The sequence below is a fragment of the Lissotriton vulgaris genome, chromosome 8, assembly GCF_964263255.1.
Source record: "Lissotriton vulgaris chromosome 8, aLisVul1.2, whole genome shotgun sequence".
Taxonomy (NCBI): domain Eukaryota; kingdom Metazoa; phylum Chordata; class Amphibia; order Caudata; family Salamandridae; genus Lissotriton; species Lissotriton vulgaris.
The window spans coordinates 131,186,299-131,201,478 of NC_141696.1; the positions used below are offsets into that span (position 1 = coordinate 131,186,299).

At 43.6% G+C, this 15,180-nt stretch overlaps 1 pseudogene; it reads left to right on the forward strand.

The window, feature by feature from the left end:
• The first annotated feature begins 10,579 nt into the window (after positions 1 to 10,579).
• Positions 10,580 to 13,266, forward strand: LOC147693607 (28S ribosomal RNA; annotated as a pseudogene).
• Positions 13,267 to 15,180: the final 1,914 nt, after the last annotated feature.

A 15,180-nucleotide genomic window follows, 5' to 3' on the forward strand; every position in this document is an offset into this window, starting at 1 on the left:
ATGGGTGAAGACAGCCAATAGCGGATTGGTGGAGGACCAGAAAGGAAACTTGATGTCAGTCAAGTTAACGAGAAGTTTGTGAAAGACGCATACGATTGGTTAAAAAACAAGCAGGAAATGAAAAGAAAAGAAAAAAGAATGTTGACAGGAGAATTGTGTATTTTGATTGGTTAAAGGGATGTTGGACCAAAAAGGAAACATATCAGGATTATTCAGATTTGGAGGCTTTGTGCAAGATGATTTAATTGGTGCAATGGGTGTAAACAACTGACAGTGGATTGGTGGATGCAAGATTTTAACTATTGGTTAAAAAAGCAGCAGGAAACTGAAATACAATTTTTAAAAAAACGTTGAGAGGTAATGGTGTATTGTGACTGGTTAAAGGATGTTGGACCAGAAAGGAAACATATCAGTATTATTAAGATTTGGAGGTTTTGTGAAAGATAATTTGATTGGTGCAATGGGTGAAGACAGCTGACAGCGGATTGGTGAAGACCTGATTTAAAAGGTGAAGTCAGCAGGAAAACCTTTGACAGCGGGAATTATTGGACTGGCCGTTAATGGAGGAGGCTTATTGCAGTCTTAGCTGGTAAGTTAGACGCATTTAAGATTACTAGTTGTTGTAAAGTCAGTAATGTTGAAGTGGTTTGGCAGATAATGGAATAGGGTAGTTGTGATTAATGAAGAGTTATACTCTACTTGTCTATATTTTTGATATAGATAATGCAAAACTAGGAACAAATAGATACCGTGGAGCAGTGGATACTGTGGGAAACTACTTACGAAGACCGAATATTTATGTGCATATATTGAGGCATGTTTGACTCACTATTGAATTGATGTGCTGATATATCAATAGTTTTGTGACTTTAAGAGCAATAACGATAGGTTTTGGAATTTGTACAGGGTCTTTGGTTTGAATACCAAGGAAGCTGGACTAGAGTATCTCCGTTAGTATTTTACATGTTATAAATAGGATTTAATAAGATGTGGAGCAATGCAAATGCTAGAATTAGACTTTGCAATAATTAAATGCCTCCATCTGTCTGTTTAGATCATAGGGTTCACCACTAATGATGTAAGTGGGATATAATTGAACTACAATTTAATCATCACATTTTAAGAGGCATATCCCTCCTCTCCCTTCAAATTCAGGACTAGGTAAAAACGATTAGGACTTTTCAGTCATTAATGTGACCTTTTGATATTTTTTCAGAACTGAATATTATTCTGGCTAGATTTGTCTGGAGAGCCAGAGGAGGTTGACCGACTAATTAAAGACTAATGTATATAATTAGGTATGTTCTTTGTTTTCCTCTAACAAATTGAGTTGTTGCAATGGGTCTTGTGGGGTTTAAAAGTGATATAATCAACTATAGCTTTTAAGATAATTAGCAATTATTGTATAGGATATTAAATCTTGCTGTTCATCCTGGGTTGTTGTTAATATTAGAATGGAGACAGGCAGGCTTTTGTAGGGTTGGAGTGAGTGCAGGTTCAGAAGATACCTTGAATTGTCATGTACAGGTTACATGGTGAATGTTCTTGTTAAAGTTGTTTTCAATTTATTGATTGGTTTATGTATATATTCTTTCAGCCCTGATGACGTCCGGTATAGGATGAAACGCGTAGGCTGAAAAGACTTCATGAATATGTGACATATTGATTCATCTGCAACAATTTTGGAATAAAAAATGGAATATTTTCATAGAACTTGACCTGCTGAATGTTGAAGAAATACAATAATACATTTTTGATATGGACATTACTATAAGACATTCCTTTTCATTTTTGTGATTTCATTTTGAGGATTGTGGCCAGGAGCGGTGGGCTACGGTGAGTTGAGCGTTTTCTTTGGAAACATTGAAGAAAAGTACTAAACAGTGACGATAGTGCACACATTTTTTGTCCTCACCGCTTTGCTTTTGGTACTATGTAAAAAATACTGTACATCCATGATCATGATTAACAATACTTATATTTTAGGTAAGGGAAAATGATGCATAATCAAATGTTCTCATTGGCACATCTTGCTACATATATTGGGTCAATCCAATTGGAAGCTTCTAGAGGTTCAAGCATATCACTTTGAAAAGGTGTCTCCAAACATTTATTTACTTCTTCCCTCAATAAGAAGGAATATTTCTCACTCTATGTTCCTTGGACATCATCCTTTAAAATTATTTTATGTTCAAATTCCTTCAATTTACCAATTTTGCCACTGAACACTCTTGTTCAGTCTAATGTTGTCCAATATTTCTAGCACTCTTGTACCAGGAGTTTCCTGCTCATTCAACGACAAAACTTGTGTGGACTATTTCAATCTAAGACAATGTGTAAATTACTTTGGTCAAAGCATCCTAGTACTGAGGGATCTTTTTTAGCTACATACAATTTTCCAAACTGTAACTATCCTAAAATGTAATTTTCTCGCCAGTATATCCTTCTGGTTGAATATATAACTCATACAACCTTTCTCCCACTTTGCCAACAAATGCATGTTTCCATGCTTTTTTCTCCACATAAGTTTATGGTGAATCAGAATCAGCTACATCTATTCCTTGCTCCACCATTAGATACATTACACATAGGTCTCCTTTTCCTCAAAGTCTAATCAAAAATATTCAGAATCACACTTTTTTCACCTGTAATAATTTACTTTCCTTGCTGCATTCTTCTTTAAATCTGTGCCTGTGATACCAAAAGCGCTACAATATTGTTTTAAAGCAGGATTTTTTTTTTAATTAGCTAAATGGTTGCAACTGTCACAACAATAGAATCTTTAGAAGCCATCACGAGGAACTTTCAGATGGCCACTTTTAAATCCCTTTGCTTTTTACCTTGTGTTAGTTTTCAAAATAATCTCAATATCATTGGTTAGACTACCACCATTGATGCCTGATATGTTTCTGGTGTGTAACTCCGCCTTCTGCTCAATAACCAAAATGTCCATTAATTCAGACTTTTTCATCACCCAAAGCCTTTCCTAAATACTGGCATCTCTGGCATGTATAACAATCTCATCTCCAATAGGTTCCTCCTGTATTATACCAAATCTACAATGAAGGGCTACTATAATTAAGACATTTGCATATTCATCTATAGTTTCATGTTCTTCCAGTTTCCCTTTGAAAACATTTACACCTGCACATACATTTGTTACAAAATTTGTGTCCTGTCATTTAGGCCACAATCAAATACATTTCTTTCAATCAATCAATCAATCAATTAATCATCTAATCAATCAGCATTTGCAGAGTGCTGCTGTTTCACTGTGAGGGTCTCGATGTGCTTTCGGATGATGCTGCTAGTTCGCTAGTTCTCCTATTGGTTGAAAATCCACACTTTGAGGTCCTTCCTGGACTACTGGAGCGACTGCAAGGTTCTGAGGTGCAGGGGGAGGTCATTAGAGGTCTTGGTCCGGCAGATGCAATGGGTGGCAGCAAAAGCAAGAGATCTAGATCTTAGTTCCTGGTGGACTGGTGAAAGGTCACGCATTGGTTGAGGTACGCAGGTCCTTGGTTGTGCAATTCCTCATGTGCATGGATCAAGTCTGCTAGTGATTAGCCTCTGCATGTCTGGTGTTGGTGAGAGAATTAAACTGTCTTCTTATATTGCCTTTGAATAGATTTTAATCTTTCAGGACCCACTCAATGCAAAGGAATCTACTTTTCCTGCTCTTGTGAAAACAGATTCTCCTCATCAGTCACTGCAAAATAGTAAACAAATACTCCTTACTCCTTCCACTCAGTCAACGTCGAATTCCATGAAAATTCCCTTGGCAATTTAATCTATAATTCTTGTGTCATCATAGTGAAAGTAAATGGTGTGGATTAGTTCTGTGAAAACTTTCATCAGTACAGAATAACTGGACTTCTTGCAATCCTTTCTTCCCCATACTGCATTGTTTTCCTTTTATATCACTGCCACCCCCAAATAAAGGACAAAGTCCACAATTCCAGTGTTCTGGTGTACCATGTAACAAAAGATGTCCAGAGAGAGAATACTTTCAAATGAATGTAACGTGAAACAATAAGAACATCTGTTCCCTTGATGGTAGATTTGTAAACACAAATATGCAAAGTGCACTCCCACCTTAAATATAATGAATAGCAAGGAGACCGTGGCAAACAATACTGTAAAAATAGCATAGATATATTTTTTAAATGAATAATACTAAAATGAATTGGCACAAGTGAGTGCAACTGAGATTCTTTTAGCTGAAATGGGGCAGTCAAAGATGACTGCCCTGCAATGGTGATGTCATTGGCTGATGTGGGTGCATCAGAGAATGCCATATGGTTGCTCTTTGCCAACAGTAACCACTAAGAGAAGAGATGCGACGCTTGCTCCATATTCTAGGTTCTATGTTCCAATTTGATATTTACCTCATATACTTACAAGCACATCACCTTTTCCCCATTGTTTGTAAACAAAAAAAGTTACTCTAAAGTTAACAATCACTAAAAATAACATTGACATGCATATCACATTGCTAATCCATTCTGGTTTGCACACATGGGTGTGAATTCCACCCATGTTGCCAAATCTGCCGTGTAGGAGAATCCACACAATGAAGAACAGGATATCATTTCCTCCTATTCTTCTCTTTTAGTACAGTGGCCAGGGATGAAACCGCTTCCAACTAATGCCTTCTCATCCTCCCCCCAACAGTTCCCACATATGTGCACAAAACCACTCTATAGTATAGACTATGTTCTATATTCCAATTTCCTATCCAACACATAAACATATAAACTCCCTCTGTGGTGCTGTCTCTGCCCATTTGCTTCTCCCTATCCCCACCATGAAGTGTTTGTCTTGTATGCTCTGTCTCCCTGCACTGCTTTCTCACCCCTGTGTTTCTCCTCCAGCTCTTTATTGCTCGCGCTCCCACCTGCTTGCTTTTGTACCCCCACACTGCATGTTGATCTCTCCCTCTCCGGTTTGCTTCTCTCTAACGTCTACTCCCTCCCAGACCACCTTGGTGCTTCCACCACATAATGCCCCATGTTGCTTCCTGTTCCTGTGACCCCGAGTTGCTCCTTCCTCACCCCTTGTTGCTACCTACCTCCCGTGTTTTTTTTCTCCCTCTTGATGATACTGCCCCCCCATGTTGCTTCCCTCCATGGGAATTTAAAAAAAATACAAACATTTTTTTGCACAATTTTTTCTTTCTATTTACAATCCAACTAGGATCAACATATAAAAAGAAAAAAAAAGGAACTGATTTATTTTGACGGTGTTCACATCTATGGTGCACATGCAGAAAAAACAGAAGCGGATGGGCGCGATTCATAGACTTTGTGTTTATTTCTCCTTAGCCGTGTTGTACAGTATCAGCTGTACTGTACAGCATTGCTTAAATCCATTTACAATGCACACAGAGCTGTGATCATTTTGTTTATTTATCCAACGGCCAAACCTTGAACTTTCAAGGGTTCACACATGGCTTTGCAGTGCTTTTAAAGTGCCTTAGATAACTAGGCAATTAATATTGTTTTTCTCAGGCAGCAGCACAGATGGGAGGAGGGCTGTCATTAGCCTACGTGGATTTTTAGTTCTGGTTTGACAGTGCCACTGTCACCTGACCTTTTAACCTACAACAATATTATTGTACAGTTCATTGCTTCCACGCAAATATATATCTATTTCAATGTTAGTTACTTGTAATGCTTCACATTACCATACAACACTCCTTCAAAGTCAGACATTTTGGCATTGAAAATTCTTGTTTAAAAATTTCACATGCAAAACCTCACCTTTGCTTAAGAAAAATACATAATTCAATTAGAGGCTTTAACAAAAGGAGGCACTTAATACAGTTTGTGGGTGCATCATGTTTGAAAATGTACATTTCTAGTAGTAGCTGTATAATATCAGCGGGTGCCAGTAACCCTGGTAAAGGAGCAGTTGTCTCCAATAAAAAGTGATGTAGAGTGGAAGGTGGCTTTTGGTACGAGGACATTGACAGTTTTCTCTGAATCTTATTGGGTGGAAAGTACACTATTTATGTAGACCAGAAATCTTTGATCAATATGCATTCCCAGGGGCAGAATACCTGTTAAGGGGCTAGACTGTGGGCTCTGTTCTATAGTCCTCTGTGTCACTTGGAGCTCAAGGTGGGACCCACAGGCACTGGGAGTTCTCCTCAGATTGTCTGGGGTCAGCAGCTCTGACCGGGACATGGGTCAGAGCTACAACTTGTCTCGGGTGAGAGACCCCAACCTGGGTTCCGTTCCTGGACTGCAAGGTCCTAATCTCCCCGGGAGACCAACTGCCCTGGGAAGGCCTCCCCTGCTTGCCCAAGATAAGAAGTAGTGAAGAGGCCCCGGATAATGGCTCCTGCAGTCCCTGAGTTGGAAGCCCCTGGCCAAGGACTACCTTCAACAGAATGCCATTTGACAAATTGTTGGCAGAGTCCTGCTGGAACCATGAGGTCTTCCCTGCTTCTCTGGGTTCAGAAGCTCTGATTGGGCCTCAGGTCAGAACTCTGGTTGGCACAGGGGTTGAGTTCCTGGCCTCCAATTTCTAGCCTGCATCACCTCAAAGTGTGTGGGACAGTGACCTGCAGGCCCGAGAAGGCCCCCCTGCCTTTCCAGGATAAAAAGCTCTGACAAAGTCCCAAGTTAGAGCGTAGTTGGGCCTAGGGATGGAAGCCCCCGGCCCTCAACTTAATTCCAATGCCTGCCATGTTACTTGGAGATTGGGACATGTATCCGCAGGCCTTCTGCTTACCCAGGATAAGAAGTTCTGACTGGGCAACAGGTCAGAGCTCTGGTTGCCCCTGGGGTGGGAATCCCTGGACCTGGGCTCCCTTTTCTGGCCTGCCATGTTGCAAAGTGCCCCAGATGGCTTTCTGCAAGCACCATGAGGTCTCCCCTGCTTTTCTGGGTTTGGAAGCTCTGATCGAGTCTTAGGTCTGTCCTTTGGCTTGCCTGGGGTGGAATCCACTGGCCCTAGGCTCCCTTTTCAGGCCAGCTGCCTTGCAAAATGAGTTAAGAGCCTGTGACCGGGACCCGGGTCAGAACTCTAGCTGGCACTGGGGTCAAAGCTCTGTGAAGTCCCCCTAAAGCCCCTTGCTTGATCTGGCATGATCTCCTGGACTTCAGGCTTCAGAGTCCCTGTCTCCTTTAAGGACAAGTGGAGTGCTTTTTAAAAGGCATGGTGCAACCAAATGCTGTTCTTTCAAGGCCAGGCATCAGGTCCCTCAAGCACCGGATATCTGAGTGAATTTCATTCATTCCTATAGCATACACAGATGACCGGGCTGTCCTGGAAGTCCCACTAAGGGCTCATTTGATTCTTCGAACCCTGCAAGCTTGTGTGTTGTCTCTGATCGGGACCCGGGGGACTGAGTCTGTGTCTGCCTTCTAGTCCAGGACAGTGGGCATTTCCTCTGAACTCCGATTCTCTGAGAGTATGCAGGGATACTAAGCTGAAATCAACACGCATGGCATGGCTGAGCCACCACCACTGTACTGTGGTCATTTTGGCACAACTTCCTGTAAATAATGGACAGATTGACCAGCCTTGACTGTTGTTACAAGTGAAGAGCTTCCACCAACTGGACTGTCTAACCCAAGGGACTGCTTTTTGTGGAGATGACTCAGCAGAGCAAATGCCTAGCAGCCTGGCAGCTTGTGAAGTGATCTGACCAGAGAACACTGTGTCGAGTGGTGCTTGTCCTGGGGGCCTCCTTGTGGTCTAGGCCCCTCATGCTGTCTGTTGCCCTTCTTTATCCAGTGCATTTCCACAGCAGCTCAGAACAAGTGTTCCATGGGATGGCCCCACCTGCTCAGGTACCCCTGTGTCTTGCTCAGGCTAAGCTTTGGCCTGCCTCTCTCTTCTGTTGTTACAAAGAAAGCTGGACCTGATGGTGCACATGGGACTTCCTTGTCCCCGCTGCCCCCTGGAGGCAAGTAGGGGGTTCCCAAAGCAGGCTCTGAAGTGGTGTAAAAGTAATTCCAAGATGAGTACATGGTTCCTTCTCCCATCAAGCAGGTGTGGCTTTCTGGCTGATCTTCTCAGTGGCACAATCTTGCCTAAAAGTCTAAATCACGTATTTGCAAGCACACACACCAGCTACAGTCAAACTGTGATTTTTTTTATATATCACTTCCTTTGATAACTCCCTCCTGCGAGCACTGACCTTCTAGGATGTATGCATTTGTCAGAACAGGACCTATCTGGGCTTTCCTTGCATTTTCATGACTCTGGATAACCTCAGTCTGATTACACATCCCCATGGTGGCGAGAATACATATGGATGTCTGCCATATTTTCTTTTGATCGTACTTTCTGTGCCTACCATAGTAATCATGAGGAACGAGGAATCACGTTTTGATTACACTTTAATTCCTTTCATGAGAATCCATTGGAGGGCAAGTCTTATGCCAGCAGCCACAGTAACTCCAGCTCCAATAGCATATATTGTCGGTCTGCCCCAGGGTGTGTACTGCCTGCCTATGCCTCTTGGTGCACCCTTGATGCTCTTGACTGAAGGCCTCATTATGATGTCAGGCGGAAAGCCATCCAACAGTTCGTCGAAGGCTTTCTGCCCAGCATCAGAGGTTTCCGTCAGACCGCCGTATTACAAAAGTGGCGGTTAGAAGTAAACCCGTGGCAGAATTCTGCTCCACTTTGATGGGCTAACAGGGCCCGCCAGAGTGGCGGTCAGAAAAGTAATTTCCATATTACATTGGCGCCAGCCTCTGCTCTGCCGTCGGGTTTACAATTTCGCTTTCTGCCTGCCATCTCATTGCGGTCTGACTGCCATGAAAAGGTAGGTGAAAAGTTACTTTGGGGGCCCTTAGTAGGACCCCTTTTCCCCCTGGCCCCCCCTAAACATCCCTGCATGGTGCCTGTCACACAGTGCAGGGATGTTTAAAAAGTGTATATTTCCTAATGCAGCTTGTGCTGCAGCCCACAGTACAAGCTGCAATAGGAAATATGCAAATCTCTGACCGCAGTAAAGGCTGTTGCATCCTAATTAAGGAAGCAGGACTGCCGAATCCTTGTTGGGCTGTCCAGTTTTGACCAAATGCCGGTCGGACACTCGTCCGACTGGCATCATAATGGGGCCCTGTGTGTCCTGAGGCTCCAAAGCAGTTGCTTTGAAAAAAGGACATTGGTCAAAGCAGGCTGGTTGTCTGAATACTTCAGCTAAGTATAATAGAATAGTACACCTGTTCCATTTTGTTGGTTTTCAAAACTTGTGCCATGATTCAGAGGGTTGACAGGGGGCATACATATTGTGCTGTTTGAGGTGAAAGCATTTGCCAAGAATGTTTTTATTAACCAAAAATTTGAACAAAAATAATGCCAGCTAGTGATCCAGCAGCGTTATTCCCAAAACCTGCTGAGCAGCTTCTGAGAGATCAAAGTCTTTGTGTTCTTGTGGGAGTATGGTTCCAAAGTGAAAATTAAAGGAATTGATGGAAGGGCATCACCTGGTGTGAGGCTTGTGGCTTAGTTTGCTTTAACAAAGGAAACCTCACCTAGAAAGGATTGACAGATTGAGAGCTCTTTCTTGATTCTGTGGGGAGTGGTGCATGGCAGTTCTTAGTTGGTAGAGTGATTTGTCTGGTGAATGCCAGCAACAAACGAGATTCCTCCATGCTAACTAGTTATGTGACCCCCAGTGCTTGGAGTGCAACTTCTCAGAGGGACAAGTGACGTTCCACCACAAGAGATTGATCACAGGTCTTTGGTGCCCTCAGATATCCAGGGCTGCAAATATGTTAAACTGAATGGTTCAGTATGTGTTTACCCTGTTCCAGCTGGTGTTAGTAGCCCACTGAACCCCGTTTGTTATAAGCATTGCAATTATTTCTCATGAATGAGGAATTCAATGTAAGCAAGGGTTAGAAGCTTGAGTTAATTTAGCCCCAGCCCTTTGCACACATTGGCCATCGCCTCTACCAGTTGGATGCCTTAATGAGCTACTCCCATCAGCCCCACCAGGGTTGGAAACAGCTCTGGCAGAGCGCAGAGAAGACAACAAAACCTGACTAGCTAGAGGAAGTAAAAGTCACAAGGTTTCCATAGGTGAACCTGGGAAAGGATCATTAACGGTTGTGTGGCCCGAGGACTAACGATGACAGTCTGAATCCATGGTCAACTTTCAGAGGAGACCCAAAGCCCAGTGCTTCCCTTGTGTGTCCTGGCCAGTGGAGTGGTCCACTACTTCTGGGTACTTAGGTGAGGACCCGGCACGGGACAAGGTCCTCACCTTGGAGAAACCAAATGACACATGAGGAATCGGACAGGGATTCCCTGGTCTTTCTGGGAGGGGTATGATGTGAGAGACAGGTCTCCTGAGATGGTACCCTTGTGCAACCAACATGTACCTAAGGCTAACCGTATTGCAGTGCCTCTGTAGTCTGGGACTGTTAAAAGCTCTGCTACCTAGGTCCTCTCATGCCATATTCCAGCCCACCTGGGTTTTGAGTAATTGAGAAGTGACTTGTCTTGGGTTGTAGGGTATCCAGGATGACAAGGCCTTGAGGCCACAATAGTACCCTGGCTCCTCTTACCATGGCCATCAAAACCAGTGTAAACTGCTTCATGGGGTGGGAGGGAGAGATGCTGGTAGCCCGATCTGCTGAATTTAAGCATATTACTAATCATAGGAAAATAAACTAACCAGAGTTCCTTTAGTAATGATGAGTGGGTTCTGGAATTTTGGTATACAGAACTCCCTTGCATCGGTCAGAGGGTGCAAGTCAGTTTGAGCAATGCTCTTTCCATGACAGTAGTGGCCTCTAGTGTATCAGAATTGGGTCTCCTTGAAATCAGGCTGCTTGGGTGTGCACCCCAAAGCAGATGGTAAACTCCATCTAATACTAAATTGGGTGCAAAACCGATAGAAAACAAGAAACATAAGTGAACGTTGAATCGAACTTTGAAGAAAGAGTTCAAGAGAGTGTGAAACCATCAAGCGGTAAACGGGTGGGGTTCAGGAAGTCTGCCCAGAAAACTTAACATATTGGGAAGGTTGGTTGCCCACGAGGGTGAACTCCATTTGTGGGACTGCCGCCTATGTGTTCCTGCATCCATAGGGCACATTTTGGGGTGGCAATTGGGTCTCTGCTCCAATGGAGAGTGTTAAATCCCCCTGGCAGGAGTTTCGCCATGTCTGTAGGGCCTTGTGCCTCCTCCTGCCAACTGACCTGGCCACTCAGGGTACACTTGGGTAAAGAAGGGAGATCCTCTCATATGTGACCATAAGAAAAATTGTATGGGCTTTACGTTTGTCTCAGATGGACTTCTGGAAAAAAAATGAGTGTATACAAAAGGCACATATACTAACTTGAAGATCATTGAAAAATTCAGCAAATCAACTTGTCTAAAAACAAAATATCAAAAAGACACAAGACTTATTCATATCGTGCAAACTATAGGAATTTGAAAAATAAGAAGCCAGTAACCAACACCCAGGTAACAGTGAGAGATACCTTGAACTGAACTTTGATTCTTACACATTCTAAGAACAACATATATGAAATACTAACAGAATGGGCTAACAATCTGGACAGTCTACCACTCAAGCCCACGCAAAAAATTGTCAATATTGTATTCGTAAGCTGCCATTCAAATTGGACATGGCTGGCACAGAAGCAAAGGCTCTCATTGAACTAGACCATACAATAAAGAAATATGTCAAGAAATGCCTCTACCAAAATGCATACACAAGCGATGGTCAGTTGTACTCAAAAAGGTCAAATGATGGCCTAAGTATACCAAAATTGTGTACAACTATAGGAATCAACGGAATAAGCAATCTATTATATTGCGGAGAAACTCCAGACATATGCATTACTCATGCTTAGATGTACACATGAATCAATCACATTATCAAACTCATAATCTAAAACAATCAGACAGCAGATTCATGGACTACTCTTTGTAATTACTGCCATCCCAAGGCTGGAGAAAGCAAGAAATTGAGAAGTTGAAAATTCCTCCTGTTCAAGGAGATGGCATAACATTCTTGGAAACTAATCCAACCTCAATTATTTGGATCTCAAATTGCATTTAACTAAAGCAAATACTTCCCTGGGGCAACTTTAAGTGTAGTTGGACTCCATGACAATTGCTGAGTTGTGAAGCAAGACTGATTTGATGCTGATGGGCTGCAATCGTAACCCAAAATAGCCAAATGCTTTGTCATCTAATTAGTGATTTGCATGAATGGTTGAACGAGATTCACACTTTCCCTACCTACTTTCTAACAAAACCCAGAGCCAATGTAATGGTCTTGGCAGAATCTGTGGGGAATGAATGTCCTGTTGACCTTGACTCTATGTAGCACTGTGAAGAGGCATGAGAGGTGTAGGATAAGTGGGAGACCTATAGGCCACTGGTAAAATGCCACTGCTTTTATAATTGTTTTACTTACCCAGGGGACTCTTGCTTCTGTCCCCAAGATCCTGGTGCCTGCTGGAGACAGTGCCTGGTGGGGAGTTTGACTGTGGGGGTACACCTGTCAAATGATAATGCAGGTGTACTAAGGAGGTCTCAGGGGGTACAAAAACCTTCATTGGAGTAAAAGTGCAAAATCTTGCTTGGTCTTGATTTTCAGTGTGAATACAGACCATGAAAGTGAGCTTCGCAATCCTTCTGATTGTTTGGGTTTCAAGCAAGAGGTGTCAGAAAAGATATCCAAGAGATGACTGGCTTGTGGCAACCAAGTATCCATAGCAATGTCGCTCTTTGATGTTTCCATGCCGGCTCTGCTTATCTTTGTGAGACAGAATTAACCAACTATTGGATAGTTCACCTACTCATAGGGAATATAAGCTTGGTTTATACTATTATGATGAAGTTTAATTTTACTCTACTGATGATGATTTGCTGCAATGCTGCAATATTAATACTAGAGGAACTGCAACATCAGATTTTCGGTGTATGGTAAATGTGCATGGCTGACGAGCGAATGGGACAAAGCAATTATCTGTAGGATTATGACCGAAAGTCTCTAAATAGTAATCCCTCCTAAAATGTTACAATGCCACAGTGCTGGGAAGCCTTGTTTGGCCTGGGATAACCAGCCTTTAGGCTGTTACATAAAGCTTCTCACTCGAGGACTGGAGCACTGACATAAGGGGGCCGCCTCTATCGCCCTTAGAGCAGCGCATGTTCGTGGGGCACCTGGTGCTAAATCATTCGTAGATGGCCTGATTCTGTGTCAGGATTTCAAAAGTGCCAGGGCAGCTACCTCATTGTGATCTATTGAAAGTCATACTTTAAGCCAAGCTTTGTATCCATCTATGGGCACCTAGGTCACCCCTGGTCCCTCTGCTGCCAAACCAACAGGAGGAAGAGGGTGTGGGCCACTTTGAGGCTGCCTCCACTATGTGCAGTGTGTTAAGGGGGCCTCCCTTTCCCAGCCTGGATCGCTGTGTGCAGGTATTTGAGCATAATCTCTTTCAGAACATCAGGGTGAAGTAATGACCAAAGAAGGAAGCAGCGGAGTGACCTCAATGTAACAAGCCAGTCTGTGGCTCTAGGAAGGAGCCTCCTGAGCACTGACCTTGTCGTTGGTGGCTGTCTGGAAAATCTGGTCACCAGGTTTGCCCGAGCCATCTGGTTTCTGGGCTGGCCAACCAGATGAGTAGTCAGTGGCTGGCTGACTGGAGGACTGACTTGCCAAGCTGTGCAGCTATCTCCATCTTGTGTCTTCACACGGGTTCTGTAACTCACCACATTATTGGGGCTTAATGTACTAGAAAAAGTGGCTTCCCAGGCAGGCCCGACAGAAGAGGGGGTTGGCAGAGATTCTTACTCTCCTTAGCTCCACAGAGGGGGCACCAGAAGATGGAAAGCATCAACTAGGTGCATCCTTGGCCATTGGAGTGGGGGTGCCAATCGCTACCCAGGGCATGTTGGCTACAGACTAGGGAGAACTTTCATGCCCATTTGGGACTTAGGCAAAAATGGGCCCTGCAGGACAGGGCACCAGGCACAGCGCAGTGGCACCTTTCCTACCCAGGCCAGGGTGGCATCAGAACAGAGAGGGGCCTGGGGATCAGCAGCATCTGTAATCCCCCCTGAGAGGTGTGTGAAGTCATGGCGTTCCCCATGGAGACAAAGGCTCTGCAGACCAGGGCACCAGGCACCGGGCCAACATCTCAACCTGAGCCGGGGTGGTCTACAGCAGAGGAGGCCCTATGCCACTCCACAGGTTGCAGGCACCCATATTCCCTCATAAGAGAAGGTGAGACATGGATGTCACCTAGGAGACCTGGTCCCACTAGGCCTATGCACAGGCAGGACCACCTTCACTACCTGGGCCAAGGTGGTGTTGGCCATGAAGGAGGAACAGCTCCCATAATGCCCTGTGGTTTGGCATTGCATCACTTCTGAGGAAAAAGGTATAGTTTGACAGTATATCGACCATCAGATGCACAATAAGCCAATCATTTAGGTAGCCTGCTTTGGATGTTAAAGTAGACATATTAGTAAGAAAATGCAATGCTTGTTCCAGGAGTGACAAATCTGTGAAGACCTGAAAGGCTCCTGTATCTCATGTGGAGTTTCTGTGGGGTTGCTAGTGCAAGTTGGCTATTAAGTTTTAGGTCCATCTGCAGTAATAAATCAGAGGGAATAATATTTACTCAAGTCTTAAATGACAAATACTGAAATAGGCTGGAAGTTAAGAGGATAGAGAGAGTTACTGCTGATGTTTTAGATTGAAGCTTTTGATGACAATGTTTGCCTCAAACGGATTGGGCAAGACGTCATTTCAGATAATGATGCCCAATTTATATATTTTCATTTATTTTTTGCATTTGTATGGCGCACAGCTACCCAAAAAGGGTTTCCCGGCGCCGATGACTTATCGATGCACAGAAGTAGGGGAAAAGGGGCATTATAGTTTATTTCTGGAAGAGCCAGGTCTTTATGTTCTTTCTGAATCTAGCATAATTTTCTTCCTTGCGAATATGGGGGGGAAGTTTGTTCCAAAGAGAGGGCCCTAGGACGGAGAAGGATCTACCTCCCATTCTCGCTAGTTTGAATCGCGGGGTCACAAAATATGCTGCGGTCTGGAAACGCACTTCTCTTCCCGGGATGTACGGGGTCGCTAGGGATTGCAGATACTTTGGAGCGGTGCCGGATTTGATCCTAAACATGTAGCTCAGGGCTTTGAACCTGATGCGGTTTTCTACCCTGAGC